The sequence below is a fragment of the Hyperolius riggenbachi genome, chromosome 10 (assembly GCF_040937935.1).
Source record: "Hyperolius riggenbachi isolate aHypRig1 chromosome 10, aHypRig1.pri, whole genome shotgun sequence".
Classification (NCBI taxonomy): Eukaryota; Metazoa; Chordata; class Amphibia; order Anura; family Hyperoliidae; genus Hyperolius; species Hyperolius riggenbachi.
This window is the reverse complement of record NC_090655.1, coordinates 279,192,856-279,214,043: the sequence shown is the minus strand read 5'-3', so window position 1 is coordinate 279,214,043 and position 21,188 is coordinate 279,192,856. Positions and strand designations below refer to the sequence as shown.

General features: G+C 43.5%; 1 protein-coding gene across 1 annotated transcript in view; it reads right to left on the bottom strand.

Moving 5' to 3' along the window:
• Nucleotides 1-7,563, bottom strand: part of LOC137535461 (zinc finger protein 271-like) — a 47,672-nt gene extending 40,109 nt beyond the window's left edge. The window contains exon 1 of the mRNA XM_068257292.1: nt 7,480-7,563. The gene's annotated coding sequence lies outside the window, so the exon portion shown is untranslated. The remainder of the gene's footprint in view (nt 1-7,479) is intronic.
• Between the last annotated feature and the right edge of the window lie 13,625 nt (nt 7,564-21,188).

The window sequence follows — 21,188 nt, the reverse complement described above, 5'->3', positions numbered from 1 at the left end:
TCCATGTAGTATGAGAGCCATACTCTACACAGTCTATTCTATGGAGCTGAACTCTCCATCAGATAAAATCTTTGCAAGATGCTGCACACAAAGATGCTGTACACATTCAGCAGATCAGTATCTGCAAAAGATATGTTCCTGCAAAATGCATTCATAGTCTATGATATCTGCAGATCCTCATACACACCTTGCTTAACAGACAATCATCTGCAGATCAGATCCACCAGGATAGATTTTCAGATCTGCAGATGATTGCCAGATATGCAGATGAAGTATGTTAAACAAGGTGATAGACTATGAATGCATTTTGCAGGAATGGATATTTTGCAGGAACAGATCTTTTGCAGATAATGATCTTTTGAGTGTGTACGGGCATCTTTGTGTGCAGCATCTTGCAAAGATTTTATCTGATGGGGAGTTCAGCTCCATAGTAGAGACTGTGTAGAGTATGGCTCTCATACTACATGGAATGGGGAAAAATTGGTCTGTGATCTTTCATTTTCCAAAGACTATTATCTGAAGTGTGTATGAAACATTAGTCGCTCCTCACACAGCATCTCTGCCTGCAGGCCACTTGACTGCCTTCTCCGCCACCACCAACAGGGTCCAGGACTCCAGCAGCGGCCACTACAATAATTTTTCTGGTGCGTGTACATGCCTGCCTAATTTTTCTGGCTGCACTGCGGCTGCAACAACAAAACAAAAGGCATGTACATGTGCCCATTCCCCTTCATGATCATTACCTTGCCGCGGTGAAGGGGCTTGCGTATCACAATGAAGCCGTGACCGCCGGCTATATGAGGGGGGGCACACCTAAGATAATAAGGTCGTTGCTTCATTGTGGACATACCAAATTCGATCAGCTGGACAGTCACTGTTGTTCTATCACTGATCTACCACAGCCCGGCGACCATATGGGCTTGAACACCGCCACGGCCTGCACTCTCGCCATGGTGCGCACCAGTCCAGCACGGCCGTCACTACACAATCAGCTGTTTGTGGTGCGTTACACAGTGAGTTTGGTGTGTCAGTGTGAAGCAGAACTCTAATTATACTCCCTGATTGATGTATACACATGCAAGATGTTTTAAAGCATTTTAGGCCTCCAATTTAGCAATAAAATGTGATTTCTGCCCTTAAAATGCCGCTGTCCATCAAATCCGGATTTTTCCCGGGACTTTTGGCGTGTATCCCACTCCGCCATGCCGCCCTCCAGGTGTTAGACCCCTTGAAACATCTTTTCCATCACTTTTGTGGCCAGCATAAATGTTTCTAGTTTTCAAAGTTCGCCTCCCCATTGAAGTCTATTAGCGGTTCGCAACTTTTGCGGAAGTTCGCGTTCGAGGTTCGCGAACCTAAAATCGGAGGTTCGAGCTATCTCTATTTGCTAACTGATTAAACTAAGTCATGTTATCCAGCTCATTGTAAGAATAACCTTACGAGTTTGTTTGAATCAAAAGTGCAATTCTACATTGTCATATTTATTCGATATTAAATTAATACCTTTACAAATTGGTCTACGTTTGCATGCTTAAACCAGTACTGTGAGAGACCAACGAAAGACAAACTCAAAAGTTGGGCGTATACCATAGTCAAACTCCTCCCACTATTTCAGGAACTTCGGACTATTGATTTTATATTTTCGGTAACGATTTATACAATCGTTTGACTAAACACCCGACAACACTTGAAGCGAGAGGTATATGGAGGCTGCCATATTTCTTTTCTTTTAAATAATATCCGTTGTCTGGCATCCTGCTGATCTCTTTGGCTGCAGTTGGGTCTGAATATATAGGGCTTGATTCACAAAGTGGCACTAAGTGTTAGTGCCGCTGTGAAAAGCCCATTAGCGCATCTTAAAGAGTAACTGTTAGCCCCAAAATTGAAATTTTAATCTCTATTGCAATGTTTTATTTACTGTTTAACTGAGCCAAAAAGGCAATGCAGAGGTTAAAAATCAATCTACTTTTTTTACTATGTAGCCTTTTTTCCAGGACGCAAAGCCGCATAACAGATACTGCTTCAGCATGCAGAGCATGCCTATGTCTGCCCGATCCCCCCTCTCCCCCCCCAGGACCAGGTGCCGATATATATTCTCACCCTAAACAGCTGACCGCTCTGACACGGAGAGAGAGCGCCGAGCGGGAGCACTTCCAGCGGCGCCACCGCAGAGCAGCCGCCGCCGTGCACCACGGCGGCGGCTGCTCTGCGGTGACGGCGCTGGAAGTGCTCCCGCTCGGCGCTCTCTCTCCGTGTCAGAGCGGTCAGCTGTTTGGGGTGAGAATATATATCGGCACCTGGTCCTGGGGGGGGGGAGAGTGGGGATCGGGCAGACATGGGCATGCTCTGCATGCTGAAGCAGTATCTGTTATGCGGCTTTGCGTTCTGGAAAAAAGGCTACATAGTAAAAAAATTAGATTGAATTTTAACCTCTGCATTGCCTTTTTGGCTCAGTTAAACAGTAAATAAAACATTGCAATAGAGATTAAAATTTCAATTTTGGGGCTAACAGTTACTCTTTAAGTAGCTTTGCGTGCAGTAATAGCAGCGCAAAGCTACATCGCACACAGGACCACCCACATTGCGCGCAGCGCAGCTGGACAGTAATAGTGTGCTGTGCAATGATAACGTCGCACCTGCTGCCCTGTATGATAACCTCGCACCTGCTGCCCTGTATGAGAACGTCGCACCTGCTGCCCTGTATGAGAACGTCGCACCTGCTGCCCTGTATGATAACGTCGCACCTGCTGCCCTGTATGATAACGTCGCACCTGCTGCCCTGTATGATAACGTCGCACCTGCTGCCCTGTATGATAACGTCGCACCTGCTGCCCTGTATGATAACGTCGCACCTGGTGCCCTGTATGATAACGTCACACCTGCTGCCCTGTATGATAACGTCGCACCTGCTGCCCTGTATGATAACATCGCACCTGCTGCCCTGTATGATAACGTCGCACCTGGTGCCCTGTATGATAACGTCGCACCTGCTGCCCTGTATGATAACGTCGCACCTGCTGCCCTGTATGATAACGTCGCACCTGCTGCCCTGTATGATAACGTCGCACCTGCTGCCCTGTATCATAACGTCGCACCTGCTGCCCTGTATGAGAACGTCGCACCTGGTGCCCTGTATGATAACGTCGCACCTGCTGCCCTGTATGATAACTTCGCACCTGCTGCCCTGTATGATAACGTCGCACCTGCTGCCCTGTATGATAACGTCGCACCTGCTGCCCTGTATGATAACGTCACACCTGCTGCCCTGTATGATAATGTCGCACCTGCTGCCCTGTATGATAACGTCGCACCTGCTGCCCTGTATGATAACGTCGCACCTGCTGCCCTGTATGAGAACGTCGCACTTGATGCCCTGTATGATAACGTCGCACCTGGTGCCCTGTATGATAACGTCACACCTGCTGCCCTGTAAGTGGCGCACCTGGTGCCCCCGAGTGTATTGATGCAACGTTTACAGGACAGCGGGTGCGATGATAACGTTGTACTGCGCGCTATTACTGTCCCGCCGTGCTGCGCACAATGTGGGTGGTCCTATGGGCGCAAATCACCTAACGCTGTGGGTTGTGCCCACAAACTCTTAAGGCTTCCTAACCGGCTTATCACCAGTTAGTGAATCGAGGCCATAGTGGACAATTGACTGTGGTAGGGTTTAGATTGTAAGCTCTTCTGAGGACAGTCAGTGACATGACTATGTACTCTGTAACGTGCTGCAGAAGATGTCAGTGCTATATAAATACATAATAAAAATAAATCGCACACATGAAACAAGCATGCAGATAATCCAGTGAGATTTTGGTCAGAAACATCTGATCTGCATGCTTGTTCCAGGGCTATGGATAAATGTATGAGAGGCAGAGGATCGGCAGGACTGCCAGGCAATTTGCATTCAGAGGCAGTGCTGCTCAACAGGATACCGGATATCCGAATAGACTCGGATATCCGACCTTTTTAGGCCTATCCGATCGGATCCGGATTCCGGATAGCTGGTCCAGTATCCGGATAGCTATCTGCGGATAGTTGGCTGGGCTATGCGGATATCCGCGGATAGTACGGATATCCGCGGATATCTGGACCAGTGAAACACTGCATGAGGTCCAGACGTCATGGGAGCCAATCAGAGGGCTCCCAGCAGAAGCACCAGAAACCAATCACAGAGGGGAACCCTGGCCAGCCCCACCTGACCTCATTAAGCCAATCAGAGGCCTCCCAGCCTAAACCCTGGCTCCCAATCACAGAAAGGAACACTGGCCAGCCCCCCTTGTATAATAAGGAGGGCTGCCATGATGAGACAGATCGTCCTGGCTTGCTGAATGCTTCCTGAGAGACATGCTCCTGCTCCATTGCTGGTGCCCTACAAAGGGCTGTACATAGTTATAAACCTAAGCTGTTCAGTGATTAACCCCTTCACTATCACTACAGTATAGTTAAATCATTAATTTGCTTGATTGATGTCATAAATGTGACATTTAGAGTGTGTGCTGCAGTGCTGCTGCAGCTGCTATGTGATTGTGTGTGTGTGTTGTACACACACCAGGCCAGGTGCTGCCTGCCTGCCATGAGCAAACACGTGCAAAGTGCCACGTGCAAACACATGCACAGTGCAAACACGTGCAAACTGCAAAAATGTGCAAACACGTGCAAAAATGTGCAAACACGTGCAAACACGTGCAAAGTGCCACTTTGCACATGGCACTTTGAACGTGTTTGCACGTGTTTGCACTTTCCACATTTTTGCACTTTGCACGTGTTTGCACTTTGCACATTTTTGCACGTGTTTGCACGTGTTTGCACATTTTTGCATGTGTTTGCGCATTTTTGCATGTGTTTGCACATGTTTGCACATTTTTGCATGTGTTTGCACGTGTTTGCACTTTGCACATTTTTGCATGTTTGCGCGTGTTTGCACATTTTTGCATGTGTTTGCACATTTTTGCATGTGTTTGCACTTTGCACATTTTTGCATGTGTTTGCACATTTTTGCATGTTTGCGCGTGTTTGCACATTTTTGCATGTGTTTGCACATTTTTGCATGTGTTTTGCATGTGTTTGCACATTTTTGCATGTGTTTTGCATGTGTTTGCACATTTTTGCATGTGTTTGCACATTTTTGCATGTTTGCGCGTGTTGCACATTTTTGCATGTGTTTGCACATTTTTGCATGTGTTTGCACATTTTTGCACGTGTTTGCATGTGTTTGCACGTGTTTGCACTTTGCACATTTTTGCACGTGTTTGCACATTTTTGCATGTGTTTGCGCGTGTTTGCACAATTTTGCATGTGTTTGCACGTGTTTGCACTTTGCACATTTTTGCATGTGTTTGCACATTTTTGCATGTTTGCGCGTGTTTGCACATTTTTGCATGTGTTTGCACATTTTTGCATGTGTTTTGCATGTGTTTGCACATTTTTGCATGTGTTTTGCATGTGTTTGCACATTTTTGCATGTGTTTGCACATTTTTGCATGTTTGCGCGTGTTGCACATTTTTGCATGTGTTTGCACATTTTTGCATGTGTTTGCACATTTTTGCATGTGTTTGCACATTTTTGCACGTGTTTGCATGTGTTTGCACGTGTTTGCACTTTGCACATTTTTGCACGTGTTTGCACATTTTTGCATGTGTTTGCGCGTGTTTGCACAATTTTGCATGTGTTTGCACGTGTTTGCACTTTGCACATTTTTGCACGTGTTTGCACATGTTGGCACTTGGCACTTTGCACATGGCACTTTGCCCTTGGCACTTTGCATTAGGCACTTGGCCCTTTGCACTTGACACTTGGCCCTTTGAACTTGGCCCTTTGCATTTGGCACTTTGCACTTGGCCCTTTGCACTTGACACTTGGCCCTTTGCACTTGGCCCTTTGCACTTGACACTTGGCCCTTTGAACTTGGCCCTTTGCATTTGACACTTTGCACTTGGCCCTTTGCACTTGACACTTGGCCCTTTGCACTTGGCCCTTTGCACTTGACACTTGGCCCTTTGCACTTGACACTTGGCCCTTTGAACTTGGCCCTTTGCATTTGGCACTTTGCACTTGGCCCTTTGCACTTGACACTTGGCCCTTTGCACTTGGCCCTTTGAACTTGACACTTGGCCCTTTGCATTTGGCACTTTGCACTTGGCCCTTTGACAGCTTTTTTTGTGGGGGGGGGGGATTTTAAGTCCCCACATCATCAATTAGTGTTCCCCTTTGAAAAAGAATGATGCTACATGCCTAATTGACCCTTAAAAACCTTTTTAAAGCAATTTAAAGGCCACTTCCGGTTTTCAATCCGGATATCCGAATCCGGTCGGATACTAGGGTCGGATATCCGAATCGGATTCGGATAGGAAAATTTTGAATTCGGATATCCGACCCGGATCGGATAGCGGGGTATCCGGATCCGAATCCGATTCGGATTTTGAAAAGGGGTATCCGAGCAGCACTGTTCAGAGGTGTAACTAGAGGGAAGCAGCACCTGATATCACAGGGGAGCCCAGAGCCAACTACTACCCTTCCCTTCCTCCCATACAGGGGACTATACTACAGATCAGGGTATAACTAGAGGGGAGGAGCACCTGATATCACAGGGGGGCCCAGAGCCAACTACTACCCTTCCCTTCCTCCCATACAGGGGACTATACTACAGATCAGGGTATAACTAGAGGGGAGGAGCACCTGATATCACAGGGGGGCCCAGAGCCAACTACTACCCTTCCCTTCCTCCCATACAGGGGACTATACTACAGATCAGGGTATAACTAGAGGGGAGCAGCACCTGATATCACAGGGAGCCCAGAGCCAACTACTACCCTTCCCTTCCTCCCATACAGGGGACTATACTACAGATCAGGGTATAACTAGAGTGGAGCAGCACCTGATATCACAGGGGGGCCCAGAGCCAACTACTACCCTTCCCTTCCTCCCATACAGGGGACTATACTACAGATCAGGGTATAACTAGAGGGGAGCAGCACCTGATATCACAGGGAGCCCAGAGCCAACTACTACACTTCCCTCCCTCCCATACAGGGGACTATACTACAGATCAGGGTATAACTAGAGGGGAGCAGCACCTGATATCACAGGGGGCCAGAGCTGGGGGGGGGGGGCGTGGCAACTACTACCCTTCCCTTCTTCTGACACAGAGGACTACACTACAGATCAGGGGTTTTGTGGCTACACTTGTTATGGGTGTGAAGATCAGGATGGCCACACTTGTTTTAGGACCCGTGTGAGATGGGCCCCCAGGCTGTGAAGGGCCCCCAGGGGAGGCAAGGGAAGAGGTGTGAATGAATATTGAGAGGCTCCATTAAAGTTTTGCTGGGGGCCTCATGAATTGTAGTTATGCCACTGCTTGCATTGTATAAAAGGATATAAATATGTCAGCCTGCATATTGGTGTCACTTCAGGTGTGCTATAATGCCCATCAGGAGTAGAAGGTGCTGAGGTGCGGGTGATAAATGAATCAGGCTTACCTGTAACAATGGAATCTCATGATTGGGCACCTCTGCAACTGCCATGGCTCTGTGTACAGCACACACACTCTCAGGGACTTCTGGGTAATGGCAGCCAGTGGGCGTGGCATCATGACGTCATACATGCATATGTGGGGCTGGGGTCGCCATTTTGTAGACTGGCAGGAGGCATCTATACATAGTACTATCTGCCCTTACTATATAGAGTCATGTAGTGTGGGCAGTTAGCAGATGTATAGGAGTTTTATACCTCTGTACACAGGGAGATATTCAGAACACAATTATGTGGTGAACATAAGGCTACAAAATACATTAGCATAAACGTAATTAAATATAATTCTCTGCTGCCATCTAGCGGTCATTCTTCAGAATTACACTTCATAGAATCATTTCTAAAAAGGGTTCTTGGTGTGATTTGCCTTCTTAAAACAGAAGGAAATTTGCAATAATTTAGCTATAAGTGAACATTTGTAGTTACCCACAATGCCCCACCACTGAATATGCAAATTATCTCTTTTCGCCTCTTCTGTTTTAAGAAGGCAAATTACACCAAGCTTTTCAGGCTCTTTTATCCCTCTATAAATTCCGAGAGGTTTGGGTCACCCTGAACTGCTTGGTTACTCTGTTGTACTGGTCCAAGCCCCTATCCCCATACGGCCATATCAATCCCTACCATGTGGCCCCTGCTACAGCGAACAAGCGCACAAATACGGTGACTGTCACCACTACACAAATATTGCCGCTGAGAGGACTAACATTTATGTTCTGGAGGTGTCAACTAGTAAAAATAATTATTTGCTCACCTGACGTTATCACTAAAGCTCTTTGTGGTTGTGATCAGTGGGGTAAATGCAGTGTTTCGTCTGTCAGTGTGAAGCAGGCCTAACCCTTACACTGTTAAGGGAAGGTGGGAGGAAAGGCTGGGCATCCCTAAACACATGTTGCAATTGAATGGTTAATCGCACAGGCATACACCGCCTCTGCCAGACTGAAAAATGCATGCCCTGCATCCAAGACAAGTGCTAACATTTATTAAGCTAGGAGGAACTTTAGCTTCCAATATGGTTTGCATGCAAAGTATATTATACTAGACACTTGCGCCACGGTGAGGCAAACCTCCGGGCAAGTGACCTAACCTAAATTTAAAACCTTGGGAGCAGTTAAGCAAAAAAACTGTGTAACTTACATTTGGTTGAACAGCGAGGGGAACGCCAGCGCATACCACTAAGGCTGCATCTGAAATGACCACCAGCTCAGTGTGAAGCACCTAAATAGATTTTCTGCACACTTTGCATTCAATTCAGATGCAAATCATATGCAAATCTGCTACTACTTATCATGCAAACAGGAAACTAAGGAAGAGGGGCTGGGAGCGGCTAACCTGACAGTTACATAGTTACAAAGTTAAGGAAAGGTGGGAGGAAAGGCTGCGCATCCCTAAACACATGTTACAATTGAATGGTTAATAGCACAGGCCTACACCGCCTCTGCCAGACTGAAAAATGCATGCCCTGCACTTACCTGATCAACGTGTACATGCCAGACCTTTTTAAAGAGACTCTGTAACAAAATTTTCAGCCTTATTTCTTCAATCCTGTAAGTTCCTATACCTGTTGTAATGTGCTCTGGATTACTGCAGCCTTTCCTAGTTGCACTGTCTCTGTAATATATCTAATCTTCTTTCCTTTGTCAGGCTTTGTCGATACAGAGAGGAACGTGCTGCCTCTGCCGTGATAAGGAGAAATTATGCATGTCCCCTCCGTGCCCCCTGCAGGCTCTGTGTGTGCTTTGTTTATTAGCACAGACAGGCCTCTGCTCTCTGTTTCAGCTTGTCATGCTGAGAAACTGTGAGAATCCCTGACAGGAGTGCAGATAATTCACTGGTAACATGATATATATATATATATATATATATATATATATATATATATATATATACACACACACACATATACATATACATACATCACTTCCTGGTTAGCGGCCATCTTTTTTGTTTGTAAATACTGCCTAAACTGGCGAGGATTGCGGCAGGGAGCTGCTGAAATGGCAAAGAGGAATCCTGGAGATCACAGTGATTTGATTGGTATGTTTTTATTGTACAAATCGGACAGTACAGATTCTCTTTAAAGCACTTTATTCTGCAAATTAGGAAATGTAATGTAATAAATGCCAGAGCCTAGTCAGCATAACACGGTGAGAAGAAAGTCCCCCTCCACCATGTCAAACACCTTTTCAGCATCCAGGGAAGTCCGGACACGGGAGCCAATGTTAGTCTGGGTTTCTCACAAATTGATGACAATACTTACATTTATTTTTTTGACTTTATATTTATTGCATTTTTTCTCAATTCAACCACTTCCCCTCCCCCGGGACAAGTAACTACATCACTGCACAATGCCACAACTGCTTGCAGGGGCGTAGCTACTACGTCCCTCCCCGATGCGCGATCCCACTCACCTCCCGCGCTCGTTACCGACGCCGATCGTTAGCCGCTAGATCAATGAATAGGAACGCAGTTCCGATTCATTGATTTAAGTCCCTGTGTGAATGACCGCAGGCGTCTATGAGATGGCTCCGCCATTCACAAAGACCGTCCACACAGTGCTTCCTGTTTGCAAAGTAATACTACGCATACGGAAGTCAGCTACCAAGACATCTTGTGGCCAAATAGTAAAATTACATCTACATTTTTATTTCAATAAAATACATATTTTCACCTTAATTTTACATTTAAAATGAACCTCTGACCTCCCACACTCCCCATTACCTACCAATTTTTTTTTTTATAAAAAAATTTTTTAATATATATATTTATTTTTTTTAAACAAATAAAAGAAAATATATAAATAATTACCTAAGGGACTGAACTTTTTAAATATGTATATAAAGCGGGTATATTACTGTTGCTTTATAAATTATGGGCTTGTAATTAGGGATGGACACAAAACTTAAAAAATGCACCTTTATTTCCAAATAAATTATTGACGCCATACATTGTACTAGGGAAAAATTTGAAATGTTGCAATATCCGGGACAAACGGGCAAATAAAATGTGTGGGTTTTAATGATGGTAGCATGTATTATTTTAAAACTATAATGGCTGCAAACTGAGAAACAATACATTTTTTCAATACAATCTTCCTGTTAAAACACTTTAGAATAAAATAATTCTTTGCAAAAAGTACCCTCCAAAGAAAGCTGAATTGGTGGCAAAAAAACAACAGATATAGAGTTTTGTTGTGATAAGTAGGAATAAAGATATAAATGGAAGGAGTGCTGACAGGTAGGAATGAATGGAAGGAGTGCTGACAGGTAAAAACTGCTCTGGATTTTTAAGGTGATAAACCCTTGGAGATGAAGTGGTTAAACCAGGTTCAAAGGCTTAGCAAATCGTACAGAAAATGTCAAAAGAAAAAATAATAAATAAGAGGGGTTCACATACTGTTTCGTATGACTGTACAACAGAGACACAGAGAGAGGGAAATCTCCTGTCCTCAGTTTAGTCTGGATGAATGGGAGCTTCTAATATCCCCACATCTGCAGCTCACAGCAGGTAAATAACAATGTTATATAGAACTTTCCTGGAGTCTCACACTGATATTTTCACACTAAAGTGTATCAGAGATGAAAATAAAAAAGATTTTATACATACCTGAGGCTTCCTCCAGCCCCATCCGCCTGGATCGCTCCCACGCCGCTGTCCTCCGCTGCCCGCAGCTACGAGAACCGGGTCCCCGCACTTCTGTCAGTCAGAGCCAGTCTAGCGTAAGAGAAGTGCGCTGTTTGCATATCTCTCCAGCAGCCGCAGGAGAGATACGTAGAGGGCGCACTTCTCCTGTGTAGGCTGGCTCCGATGATGTCAGTGACAGGACCTGTTCTCGTAGCTGCAGGCAGTGGAGGACGGCGGCGAGGGAGCGATCCAGGCGGATGGGGTTGGAGGAAGCCCCAGTTATGTATAACATTTTTTGCATTTTCCCATCTCAGGTTTACTTTAAAGGGTTGTATCCTGACTTTCAATTATGCAAAGCAGAGAAATCATTGTGATGTAAAATCTGGTTTATTCAGCTCCCAACAAAAACAAATAGTGATAATTTCAGCACTCATGTGTTGTGTTATCAGGAATGTTGGTCCAGCCAGATAAAAGCGTTTTGGCTTTTATTTACATGCATTCAACTGCAGATCCTGCCTCATTTATATGGATAAAACACCTGGTTTATTAACCGCTGCAATGGAAAGTAAGTGAGTGAACACAAGGCAAGTCCTAACTAGGCTTAGTACTATATATACCAATATTTATTTCATCATGTCACCTCAGTTCAGGGACTTTAACGCTTTACAAACCAATACACTGAGTAGCATGAAATAATCTTCTGCATTCTGAGTAAATATTCTTCCTTGTGCAAAAAAAAAATATAAATAAATAAAAGAAAGAAAGTGGATCGTAAGATTTGTAGCCAATACATTTTCCGCACTCAACACAAGTGTTGGATAAGCTGTGACTTATGGCAAAAATATTTCCCACACTCAGAACATGAATAGGGCCTCTCACCAGCGTGAGATCTGTCATGTGTGACAAGGTTTGATTTATATACAATTTACCACACTCAGCACATGAATAGGGCCTCTTACCAGCGTGAGATCTCTCATGTGTGACAAGGTTTGATTTATATACAAACAATTTCCCACACTCAGCACATGAATAGGGCTTCTCACCAGTATGAGATCTGTCATGTGTGACAAGGTTTGATTTATATACAATTTCCCACACTCAGCACATGAATAGGGCCTCTTACCAGCGTGAGATCTCTCATGTGTGACAAGGTTTGATTTATATACAAACAATTTCCCACACTCAGCACATGAATAGGGCTTCTCACCAGTGTGAGATCTCTCATGTGTGACAAGGTCTGATTAGAACCCAAAACATTTCCCACACTCAGCACAAGAATAGCGCTTCTCACCAGTGTGTATTACCTTCTGTGAGGGCTCATTCACACTAGAGGAGTTTTCAGCCTTTTTTCAAGCGCGGGCAATTTTTAAAATCACCCACCAAACGCTTGTGCAATGAATGTCTATGAGAAGGTTCATATTAGTTTGTGCGCTGTGCGTTCACCAATGCGGTGCGTGTACCATTTTCTAGGCGATTTTGCTATAATGGAAAGTATAGGAAGAGTGGTAATCGCGCACAAAAACGCGCAATAAGGCAATTGCATTTTTTCTTCCGCGGGTATTTAAATGGGAAGTTTCTACAGGTCAGCCTGCACTTCCTGTTTCCGGGTCAGCCTGCACTTCCTGTTTCCGGGTCAGCCTGCACTTCCTGTTTCCGGGTCAGCCTGCACTTCCTGTTTCCGGGTCAGCCTGCACTTCCTGTTTGTAGCTGCAGCTGAAGCAGCCCAAAAAGCGATGATGAGTGGCAAAAGCTGCGTTCCCCCGGAGGAGCTGATCACCAAGATCCAGGAATACCGGGAATTATACAACAGACATCCACACTACAAGGACACCTCTGTCAAATATCTGATCGATATCTGCTTAAAATGATTACCAACTCAGTAAAGGACCAGCCTTTAAAGCGTCATAACCAAAATTAGACAGAAGTGGGTGCGTGCTCACTATAAACAGAATATTTATAGGTTAACAGTTTTACCTCTGAAAGAAATACGCAACACTCAGCTGTTGAATTTTATAAAATTATCTTGTTATTAAAAAATTGATAAAGCTTATATACAGGAATATACATCTCTCCAGTTGTTGTCAATCATTCAAAAAATACATTTTCATCCAAAAATACATTTTCAAAGTTCCTTTAGTTAAAAGAGTCCATTTCAATATAGCAAATATTCTGCTGTAGCTTTTATCCTTCAGCGATAATTGTTGTCTCGAGATTGAACAGTGTATAGTACGCACAATATAGCTTTATCCTTAAAAATTGATATATGAAGTTCTATTCTTATATAAAGAACTTAAAGTAGATATCTCTTAATCCATCAAAGCTTGATAATCGTTTCTTAAGCTTGCATTTGCATTTGAATAGTAAAACTTATAATAAGTAAAACTTATAGCATAGAAAAAAGTTATCTAAAAACTCAAAAAACTGCTGAAGTGTAAAAAGACAAGTCTTTAACGTTTATATAGACTAATTGTCAAAGAATTCACCAAGAATTATTGCATATTACCTCTCTTGGGTTTCAGAATCACAATGGAAGGTAAGTCTCTTGCTAGGCCTCAATCATCTCAGTAGAGTTTCAGGCTTGATGCTCCAATGTGCTAGCCTGCCAGGCCTTTTTATTGTAATTTTTCCAATATGGCGTCGGGGTAGGGGATTTTACATGAAGTCATTTTCTTTTTATAACATTACCTCACCCTTTATTTTTAGATAGGATATCTAGATGCCCCTTATGGTTGTAAGTGGTAGTAGCAGGCACAAGAGATGTCCCCTGTGGTTATAATTGGTAGTAGCAGGCAAAAGGCTTAAGGCCTACTGTTTAATACAAACTATTATAAAGTGTATTTTATTGATCAGCTTATTAAATATGTGTGAACACTATGTGATTAACATCTTGCGTATAAAATAGGCTTAGCTAAGCAGTGTATATCTTGACCTAGATGGTTAAACTTACTAACACAACAATACTGCATAACATGTCAACATTTCTTTAATACTATCTCACTTTTAACCTTGTAGGGATAAACAGCTCACTTCCAATAATAACATTGAAAAGTACACAATCTAATTTTGATTTTGCCAGTACTCACGGATCTTGAAATTCACTCAATTTATCTGCAAACCATTTAACTTTTGTATACGATTTGGGCAAGGGGGATGATCAGTTCTCTGCATTAATATGAGATTCTGACACCTCCAAGACAAATGTGGCCGGACTAATATAGCTGCATCCTCCTTTCAGGAGTTCTGGGACTTTCACTCAAACAGCACAAGCAGATATAAGTGACTGTTCTGCTGACATTAATCAGATATGTTCTTGCATCATGTGGTTGTGTATGTGTGTTACCTACAGTAGATCAAGGCATTGTGTGCAGAGAACAACAAGGCAATACTGGGGGGCTTCTAATAGCTTCACTACAGAATTGGAACACACACACACACACACATATACACACACACACTACACTACACACAGGTTGCTTTTAGTGCTGTGTGTTTTTCTATGCTTCTTCTAATGTCATTGTTAGCAAGCAGTCACAAATATATTTAGCATGTTCTTGTTAAAGCGGTGTGTGCCAACATAAAAATCAAATTTCAACAGCAACTGGTCTGAGTGTATTAAGTGATAAAGATCCTAATCCTGCATTCAAAACCTTTTCTGCTGTTGTGGTTTGGAGTTATCACATACTTGAGGAGCACTGGCCCTTTAGTAGTCAGTGCCAAACAGTTGCATGCTGGGGGTTCTTTTTATCTATAATATATTCCTCCTCTTCCATTTATTTCACTGCCTAGCTGCCTATCTGAAACACGATCCCCTGCTCACTTGTGTTTACAAGCAAGGCAGAGGTGACTCAGCGATTGGAGGAGAAAAGAAAAAAAGGAAAGGGCAGAAATTACATCAAGGTTTAGGCTAAACTGTGGGCAAAAGACATGGCCCCCAACAGAATTCTCTTCATTTACTATATAATATTCACTGGAATCAAAACATGGACAGAACAATACATGTGTTATGTAAGTAGATCAAGTATTTATCTACTTACTAGCTGATGACCCGGCGTTGCCCGGGTACGTATTTGACTGGTGTTGGCACCACCCACTTTTTCTAACCCTAACACACAAACACTCAGTGACCAAGTTTGTGAGCCTTGGCATCAATACTATGTATATTCCCATAGAAAGTAAACAAATCAGATTGGCGGTTTGTGACTCCGCCCCTCTCCACCATGTCAACCCCAGTCACCTAACTGTAGCGGGTTTGAGGCATCTGCTATTAACAGTGTAAAAGTGGCAGCAATTTTAATATTCCCCTTGAAAATCAGGTGAATTTTGATTGGCTATTATAATAGGCTCCACCCACTTCCTTGAATATTAATCTCAGTCACCCAGTGACCATCTGGGCAAAGTTTGAGAACCCTCTAAGAATGGCTGCAGTTTATATTTTCCCAGTGAAATTTGTTTTAGACTCTGCCCACTTTTTGTAACCTGGACACACAGTCGCTCAACGATCAAGCTTATGAGCTTTTGGGTCCTTGGCATCAATAAAAACAAATCTGATTGGCTGTTTGTGGCTCCGCCCTTTTCTTGATTTTTGAACCCTAGTGACCCAATGACCAACTGTACCAAGCTTGAGGCTTGTGCCATTAACAGTGCAAGAATGGCAGCAATTTTCATATTACCCTTGAAAATTAACAGGTGAATATTGATTGGCTTTTTAGGCTTCACCCACTTTTCTGAATATTAATCCCAGTCACCCAGTAACCAAATGTGCAAAGTTTGAGGACCCTGCCATTAACAGTGAAGAAGGGCTGCAGTTTACAATTTCCCAGGAAAATCTGTTTTTGACTCCACCCAGTTTTTGTAACCTGGACACACAGTCACTCAATGACCAAGTTTGTGAGCTTTTGGGTTCCTGGCATCAAAATTGTGTAAATGGAAGCAGTTTATCCAGTAAGGAAATCTGATTGGCTGTTTGTGTCTCCGCCCCTTTAGTGAATTTGAACCCCAGTCACTTAATGACCGACTGTAGCAGGTTTGAGGCCTCTGCCATTAACAGTGTAAGAATGGCAGCAGTTTCAATATTCCCTTTGAAAATCAAAAGGTGAATTTTGATTGGCAGTTGTAGGCTCCACCTACTTTTCTGAATATTAATCCCAGTCACCCAGTGACCAACTGTGCAAAGTTTGAGAACCCTGCCATTAACAGTGTAAGAACGGCTGCAATTTATATTTTCCCATGTAAAAAGTTAGTTGTTTTTGGCACCGCCAACTGTTTGTAACCTTGACATACAGTCACTCAATGACCAAGTTTATGAGCTTTGGAGTCTTTGGCATCAATAAGTTGAATTTTTCCATTGAAATTAAACAAATCTAACTGGCTGTTTGTAGCCCGCCCCCTTTTCAGAATTTAATCCCCAGTCTCCCAGTGACTGACTGTACCAGATATTAGGCCTCTGCCATTAAGAGTGTAGGAATGGCAGCAATGTAATTATTCCCCTTGAAAATCAATAGGTGAATTCTGATTGGCTGTTGTAGGCTCCACCCACTTTCCTGAATATTAATCTTAGTCATCCAGTGACCAACTGTGTCAAGTTTGAGAATCCTGCCAATAACAGAATGGCTGAAATCAATCTAACAAATCCGATTGGCTGTTTGTAGCTCCACCCCCTTTAGTGAATTTGGACCCCAGTCAATGACTGACTGTATCAGGTTTAAGGCCTCTGCCATTAATAGTGTAAGAATGGTAGCAATGTAAATATTACCCTTCAAAAATCAATAGGTGGGTTTTGATTGGCTGTTGTAGGCTCCACCCACTTTCTAAATATTAATCCCAGTCACCCAGTGACCAAGTGTGCCAAGTTTGAGAACCCTGTGATTAACAGTCTAAGAATGGCTGCAGTTTACATTTTCCCATTAAAAATGAATGGCTGAAATTTGACTGGCTGTTTTATGCTCCGCCCACTTTTCCTGGATTTGTAACCTCGGTCACCGAGTGACCAACTGTGCCAAGTGTGGGGACTCATAAGCAAAAAAGAGAAAGAATCCCCTAAGAGTGGGTTCTGGTATGTAGAAGTCAAACCAAAGACCGTTTGTATCAAAGTATTCAATCAGATTTTATTGGCAATCAATTCACATAATAAAAACATTAAAATACTAAAAAAAAACCATTATCCCTATAATAAGAGATCTCTGGATATGAATTCATAATATAATATAATACAATCTGTAGTACAATTGTCCTGGGCAAAAAATGAAACCGTGCAAAAAACAACAAACAAGGAGACTGATAACAGCCAATAATATACAGTGTGCAAGAGCTACATTACAGCAATATTAGTGCATAAGCGGTCGGATAGTGGACTGCACCCCACACCCAGCAATACCGGGATATGTGCCGCAGTCAACACCTCACCCCCAGTGCCAACCCCAAAACTCACAATTACATATATCATAATCATAAAAAGTGCTTATGTGCATAAATAACTAAAGTGCAGGATGCAAGGCTGAGTCCATTGCCCAGGGTATTACCTTAAATACACTACAAGGTCCAGAGTGGGGGATGCCGCCCTACGCGCTCGCAGATTACCCTCTGCTTCAATCGAGGCTAAAGTTTGTTGTGAGCTGAATTGCTTAAGTACGGAGGGGTTTGGGGCGGGGAATTCCTATTCCAGCGTACGTGGCCACGTACTAGACACACGCCCACCGCCGCTAACCAAAAGCGGCGCCGGCGTCGTCCTGTTCCTATGGAGATGTGAGGGGATACGCGGTGGGCGTGGCGTCAACCATCTCGTCATCCACGCAGCCAGTCAGGCGCATCAGGTTGACGTTGCGTATCACGCGACCCTACAGGTCGCATAAACAATAAATGCATGCGTTCCAAGTGCGGCCATCCGGCCAACCAGACGCACTAAAGCTACGTCATCGGGATGCGACCCTACGGTCGCATAAATACTAAAAGCGTATCACAGCTATCCTACACCTTGCGTTCCAAAGCCACCAAACCAACCCCAGCAAGCCCCCCCCCCCCCCTCTATCTACAAAATTATCAATATCATAATAATCAAACTACATACAGTTGATCTCTGTAACATAGTAAAATAAGTTTAACAATAACATTTTAATTATAACATAGTATTCATTCCCAAAGTATTTGGATCACACAGACACGTTTCTACTGTAGTGCTGCACTCTAGTGGCGGAGGGGGTAATTCCAACAAGATACCTATAGAAGTTCATAAAGATATTGTGACATTAGTCAACTAGTATCAATATACATTATATATTTTTACACCAGATGGAAATTAGGTTTAGAATCAAACTTTGGGGGTCCGCTACTCACCAACCGACCCCATCTATACCACATGCATTATAGAGTGAGAAATCTAGAAAAGGTGGAATACTTAAAAGGTCCACATATCAGATCATAATTGTGTGATCAACAGAAGACACACCCACGGCAAACCAGTGTCACTGTGACTAATGTCACAATATCTTTATGAACTTCTATAGGTATCTTGTTGGAATTACCCCCTCCGCCACTAGAGTGCAGCACTACAGTAGAAACGTGTCTGTGTGATCCAAATACTTTGGGAATGAATACTATGTTATAATTAAAATGTTATTGTTAAACTTATTTTACTATGTTACAGAGATCAACTGTATGTAGTTTGATTATTATGATATTGATAATTTTGTAGATAGAGGGGGGGGGGGGGGGGGGGCTTGCTGGGGTTGGTTTGGTGGCTTTGGAACGCAAGGTGTAGGATAGCTGTGATACGCTTTTAGTATTTATGCGACCGTAGGGTCGCATCCCGATGACGTAGCTTTAGTGCGTCTGGTTGGCCGGATGGCCGCACTTGGAACGCATGCATTTATTGTTTATGCGACCTGTAGGGTCGCGTGATACGCAACGTCAACCTGATGCGCCTGACTGGCTGCGTGGATGACGAGATGGTTGACGCCACGCCCACCGCGTATCCCCTCACATCTCCATAGGAACAGGACGACGCCGGCGCCGCTATTGGTTAGCGGCGGTGGGCGTGTGTCTAGTACGTGGCCACGTACGCTGGAATAGGAATTCCCCGCCCCAAACACCTCCGTACTTAAAGAGAACCTGTACTGAGTAAAAATATTTTAAATAAACACATGAGGTAACTTCAAATGAACATTACATAGTTACCTTGCCATCAGTTCCTCTCAAAAGCTCACCATTTTCTTCTGACAATAATCCCTTCCAGTTCTGACAATATTTTGTCAGATCTGAAATATATCAGTTGCTGTCAGTAAAATATCAGTTGCTGTCAGTTACAGCTGAGAGGAAAACAGATGTACCAGGTAATGTCCATGTTTCCCTATGGCTCAAGTGGGCGATGTTACAGTTTAACTGTGTGCTGACCAGAAAGCTGTTATGGGATAATGGCCATTTTCAAAATGGAGGACGGAAAATTCCCTTGATCACAGTGAACAAACAGGACGCAGGACAGGAGAAAGACACTGAGGAGTAGACTACATGGAAGGTAAGTATGACTTGTGTGTGCTTATTTGACTTTTAATTTTCAGTTCAGATTTTCTTTAAGCAATTCAGCTCACAACAAACTTTAGCCTCGATTGAAGCAGAGGGTAATCTGCGAGCGCGTAGGGCGGCATCCCCCACTCTGGACCTTGTAGTGTATTTAAGGTAATACCCTGGGCAATGGACTCAGCCTTGCATCCTGCACTTTAGTTATTTATGCACATAAGCACTTTTTATGATTATGATATATGTAATTGTGAGTTTTGGGGTTGGCACTGGGGGTGAGGTGTTGACTGCGGCACATATCCCGGTATTGCTGGGTGTGGGGTGCAGTCCACTATCCGACCGCTTATGCACTAATATTGCTGTAATGTAGCTCTTGCACACTGTATATTATTGGCTGTTATCAGTCTCCTTGTTTGTTGTTTTTTGCACGGTTTCATTTTTTGCCCAGGACAATTGTACTACAGATTGTATTATATTATATTATGAATTCATATCCAGAGATCTCTTATTATAGGGATGATGTTTTTTTTTTTAGTATTTTAATGTTTTTATTATGTGAATTGATTGCCAATAAAATCTGATTGAATACTTTGATACAAACAGTCTTTGGTTTGACTTGTACATACCAGAACCCACTCATAGGGGATTCTTTCTCTTTTTTGCTTATGATTTGATTATTATTCCCCTGAATGGGAACTGTGGATATATAATCCTGTTTGCTCGACAGACAATTTAGTGTGTTTTTTGAATAAAGTGTGGGGACTCTTCTGGCTTGATTACTGTGAGAATGGCAGCCATTTTTTTCCATTGACATGAATAGGTGAAATTTGATTAGCTGTTTGTTGCTCCGCCCAGGTGTGCAAAGGGGGGGGGGGGGGGGGGCGACACCCCCAGAACATATCATCTCAGTTAGCAAGGGATCTGTATACCGTGTGTGTGTGTGTGTGTGTGTGTGTATGGTGTGTGTGTGTATGGTGTGTGTGTGTGTATGGTGTGTGTGTGTGTGTGTGTATGGTGTGTGTGTGTGTGTGTGTGTGTGTGTGTGTATGTGTGTGTAGTGTGTGTGTGTGTAGTGTGTAGTGTGTGTGTGTGTGTGTGTGTGTGTGTGTGTGTGTGTGTGTGTGTGTGTGTGTGTGTGTGTGTGTGTAGTGTGTGTGTTTCCCTGGCATACTACTGCTTTAAGAATTGGGCTTAGAAATGTAAAGTTTATTTGTAGCAATATTTATAGGAAAGAGATATCACACCCAACATTTATCATCATTGTGGAAGTCAGAATAGTTTGGTGCTGCCGTGGCTCTGTGGTAAAAGGGCATTATGTAATTTAGTGGTAGGGCCAAGTCTTCTGTAGCAATAAAGGTGAATGGGAAGTCCTGTGACTGGGGGTTGGGCCGAGGGCCGGGGTCAGGGATGGGAATTTGGATCAGTGGCATCTCCAGACAGATGTGTTCAGCAGTTATACAACACTGTGTTTGCTACACTAGATTTGCACTAGTTCTATTACACATGTCTAGGCGCACACATGTGGCCT